Genomic DNA, 5563 nt, shown 5'->3' with positions numbered 1-5563 from the left:
CATGATTCATGAATGGGTGGTCATGCTAATTTGCCTTATTAAATCTTTGCCTCTTGTGCACCGCAAATTATTGGATTCATGAGGTTAGTTGTCTTAATATATATATAATAAGAGTTTAGTTTTTATATTAGGTAAAAAATTTTATATAATTATCTAATCAGATTTATATATTTAATTAACAAATTTAAATGAGTTATTTTTACTAATTTATGTCCTAACAAATTTATGTCCTAAAAATATAAATTAAATATATCATAAAAAAATATTTTATAAAAATTATTGTAAATTTTTTTTTACGTTTTTAATGTATTAAATACATAAAAAAATTAAAAAATTTTATTATTATATTTTTAAAATATTTTCTTAAAACACAAATTAATTAAATCTTAATGACAATAATAAAAAAAACCGTAGACCGACCATAACCGGAACATTAAGAGGGGGTAGGGCAATATAGTAACCCATAATAGAGTTGTTTAGGGGTTATTGTCACATTGTTCAGTTCTGTGTAAAAAACTAAAAATAATAACCTCTAAACAACAATAATGTATAGTAGATACGGCAAGAAAGGGAAAAGAGATAGCTGTCAAATATTCCCCATGTGAATTTCAAAATACACACCCTTAATTATTTTTTTATTTTTCATTTAAGTTCTATGATGAACTCCTATCCTCCTTCACTACTTCAAGTCTTCAACCAATCATTCATTCACCCACTCTTCATGCATCATGCATGCTCAATTATTGGCCAAGAATGTCGAACCAAAGCCCAATTGCATATAAATGTTAAAAATTATTATTATGTTATTAATTAAAAAATTTATATGTCCTGGGATATTGTGCTGAGATATAGATTACTCCATGTTTGCCATATCCATGCCGTGTGATACAACATACAAGTTCATGGTCCCGTAGCTAGTTACTTATCTACTCCCATTATTACGTCAACAAATTATTTCGTAAAGAAATTATTTCTAGAAGATATCTGTATATATATAAATTATATTTTATTTAAATTGTTAGATTATTTAAAAATTTTATAATATTATTTTCATATGAAGTATTTATTATTATGGAAACCATTGTAATCTCAAAATCTACAAAAAGCAAGCAATTGATTCTCTTTTTTCTTTTGAGTAGTATTTTTAGATCATATACTAGTTTATTTGCTTGTTGAGGTTAAGTATGTTTAATTCAACAGTTTTGAGGAATTTAAGGAACAAAAAATGTCGCAAATTTGGATTTGTCTCCCTATTTATTAATTTATTTATATGATGCACTAAAAATATTTAACAATTTTGTACGGCTTTTAGGCTTTATAGTTTAAATACTCTAAATGTTGTTACAATAATTATTTTTTATTTATATAATCTTGTATATGTCATGGAATTAATAATTATACACACTTTATTCAACTTTTTAAGTTTTTTACCTATTGAGAAATGCCACGTAAGTTCCATACCTGCGTGTTTTTGTCGTTACATACATGTTCATACTATATGGGAGTGGATCACTACAGTGAAAAAAAATGGATAGTGTCCGGTATTTAATTTAACGTTTTATTGTTTTTTCTCTTCTATTTAATTTGGATCCTATTTAAAGAATTAAAGATGAAAGATCATACTTTATTTTTTTAAGTATTTTTTTTATTGGAGATGATCAATTTCCATTATTGCTATTTTATCTCTTTATATTATAATATGAAGACATAATTTGTTAAATAAAACTAATTTAACTAACTTGATAGGATCCTAATCCATGCACCGAGGGTTGGATCATCTCATCACTATTGTTCTCTCAACTTTGTAAATCCTTTTAATTTTATTTTATTGTTTAGTAAGGAGTTTAAATAAGTGGATGTACTAAGAAGTTATGATGAAAACGAAATTGAAGATAAGGGCGTGGGTGATAAACAAGATCAAGAACGAATTAATGAGACCAAATTAAAGCACTAGAGAATGAATGAACATGTTTCATGCTCAACAAAAAATAATGCTATGTGGGACAGCAATGCAACTTCACGAAGAGCCTTTAAAAAAAAAATCTCATTTGTTTGTGGCATTATTTTTCTAAGAATTAAGATTGCGTATAGTTCTATTGATATTGACTTCTTATAAGTTGGAAATGAGTGGTTAAGTAGAGAGAACAATCTCTCCCTTTTCTTTGGGTGCTAAACTACTACTGTGCCCAAGCACCTGTATAAAATATTTATTAAAATATAAAATATAAAATATATATTAAATTAAATTATATATATTTATATAAAAATATATAATAATTAATTTTAGTAATTAATTTTGGTATATAAATAATAGTTTTAATAATTCTATATTTATTGTTTAATCGTGTAGAACTTGCTAAAAGAATCTTGTTGAAAACTTTTGAAGAAATTAAATGGAATAAAAAGTATTGAATATTTTTTAAAATAAGTGAAATTGATAAAGTGATGAAGGGTTGGTTTTTCAACTTGAGGTTTTTAACTTTATGCTAAAAGTTACTTTCAGGCATGCGTGGATTTTTCATGTTTATAAATGTCGACAATGTTATTATGTGCCTCCACTTGGCTCCCAAGAACATTATATAATCACCACGTATACAAATTTTCAAAGGATGATTCGGGTCAAAATGAAAAAAAAAAAAAAAAGACAAGATAGATCATATATACTTCGGAAATAAATCATTTTTTCCATCACTACAGTAGTCATAGCGCTCCAAATTAAAGCAAATTAACAGTAAATTCTAGTAAAAGATTAATGCAGGACTTGTAATTTAAAAAAAAAAATCAGTATATATAGTAAATTAGTAATATTTTTTTTAAGCGTAAATTAGTAATATTTGGAATGCATGTTGGTTAGACGCAAAATAAAAAAAAAGGCTTAACAATGTATCAAATTATATAATTAGTAGTAGTAGACAAAATTATCACTAAATTAAATAAATTTGATTAATTATAATTGAATTATCATGATTAATTTAACAGTGTTATTCAAAAATAATTAATTATATTAAAAATAAATAGATATTTTTAAGATTTAACTTGAATAAGATATTTTAATAATAGAGTAATTATTAATTGATAGTTACTCACATGAAAATATCTATAGCCAACAAGAAGATATATATATTATATCAAATAATTTAATCAAATATATTAAATTATTTAATAATTTTCAATCAAATTTTTATACAAAGACATTCTCACCTGAATCATCATCTTATTAAAATTCGTAGATATAATACGCTTACTCTATTATTATTATTATTATTATTATAAATTGCATTTTATGTTATGTTTGGCATTTGGTAATTGGTACTTGGTATGGCAGTTTGTCATTTTCTTTCCATTAGGTATGGAATTGATGCTTTCCCTGTTGGATTAAGTAGTCATCCCAATATTTAGGTAAGAGTCCAACGGCAAATTAGTTTTAATTTAGTATCCTTTCCTATTGGCATATTCTTTCCTAAGGTTGATTCTTAGGATTCAATTGGAATTTTACCCTAGAACAAATTCATCTGTTTTTATAAGTAATTTATTATAAAATTAAAAAAAAAAATATTAGTGGAAAAACCATTATCATTTTTTTTTTCTTTAAAAAAGAATTTGATTACTATTTTCCTCTATTCTAATTTCTAAATGTCATATAGTTTTCAAAATGGGTTGAAAAGAGCAATACTGCAATTTTAAAAAATGCTTTCCTAAAATTCTAAAATATAAACAATTAAAGTTAGATATTTTTATTAATGTACACAATAATATAAGAAGTAAAGATTAATTTTCATACACTGATATGATCAATCAATAAAATTAAAAAAAAGGAAAGAAAGAAAAAGTGATTCATCATATCTAACAAACCTCATTATTTATAAGAAATTTGTCTTATTCCACAGTGAACTTCAAATCAAATTCTCTTTGTGTATTTTCTATGTACTTTTTTTTTTTAGTATTTATAGAGGATAATTTTTTGGAAAAATAAAGTTTTTTTTATTTTATAATGAAAAAAAAACCGATAAATTGTAATAAACAATAATTGCATGACATCTTTTAATAGAAAACCACACATATCTTTGGCATAATTTGGTTTGAAATTGATAAAATTTAAAGTCAATTCAGCTATGTTTAGAGTGGACACTATTTTAATATAATATTTTTTTACAACTCGTAGATGTCATTTCTATTTTGTTAATTAAAAATAATTAAATATACAATTAATTAATAAAAAATTATATTTTTTATTAGTGTTAGAAGTATTTGGTGTATGAATATATTATTAGAATTAAATTATGAAAAGACTCAAATTCTATTTTGATGCGTGATGAATTAGTACAATCTTTAGTTTATCAAACTAAAAAATACTATAAAAAACTGAAAAATCCTGTGAGGATAAAAAAAAAAATCTGATTACACATTTTAACGCAACCATATGCCAGATTAATTCCCTGAAAACAAAATGGAGGAGAAATCAAAATCTGAGATAAGGTTCTCCCCGCTGTCCTAATCTATGTAACACTAAATAGTGGGCCACGTGGCATGCAAGTTGGAAGTGAAATAAGGATTGAAGATTACAACTATGGAAATGAACTTGTGAGAGTGGTGATGCCTCGTTGCATTCATCGTTGCCACCCACTTGTTCGCTCCTCATTGGAGGATCCTTAAAAATATCAATCTAACCAATAACGACACCTACTTTAATTTCAATTTAAGCTCTTCTGATTTCTGAACAAAGGTTAATGAATCAACGTCGATCAGCCGCGATAAACCTTTAAATAAATTTATACGTTTAATTACTAAATTATCCCCGCCTCGTGCAAGCACCATGCTTCTAGAACATCAACATTTCAGTCTTTTTCAGTTATTTAATTGAATATTTTGATAATCAAATTCAATCTTTAATAGTTAAAAGATTGATAATAAAAAAATTATAAAAAATTAATTGAATTTAGTTATTAAAATAACTTATGTTTTAGTTTTTTTTTTTTTTAATTTTGACATTATAAGGTGGAAATGTAATTATATGTATAAGATAGTGTAAAATTGAAGGGCAGTGGAAAAAACTTTTAATGCTTTCGTAATCAAATTTAATCTAAAATAATGATTAATCTTATTTTTAATTATACTAAGTATATATTAAAATCAGTTATTAATATAAAATATATATTAAAATATAAATATATTTTAAAAATAAATTAAATAATATATATATTTATACACAAATACATTAATAATTAATTTTAATAATTAATTTTAGTGTAAAAATAATTTTTTTTGTTTTATTTAACTCAGTTATGCTTAATAGAGTAATGATCAGGAGTTTAATTTATTTTTTTATATTTAAATAGATAAAAATTTAAATATATGTATTGTTTTTAAAAATATTAGAAAGATAAAAACTTAAAAAAAAAATATTTAGGAATAGAATAATAATTAGAGAGATAAGTTAGAATTCTAATATTTTTTATTTAATATTATGTGTGTGCACTTTTGTTCTTAAATTTTAAAATTACACAATTAAATTATTATTTATTTTTTAAAAATGAATATTACTAATATTAATAATGGAATTTTT

Source organism: Arachis hypogaea, chromosome 18 (assembly GCF_003086295.3).
Source record: "Arachis hypogaea cultivar Tifrunner chromosome 18, arahy.Tifrunner.gnm2.J5K5, whole genome shotgun sequence".
NCBI lineage: Eukaryota > Viridiplantae > Streptophyta > Magnoliopsida > Fabales > Fabaceae > Arachis > Arachis hypogaea.
This window is presented reverse-complemented; position numbering follows the sequence as displayed.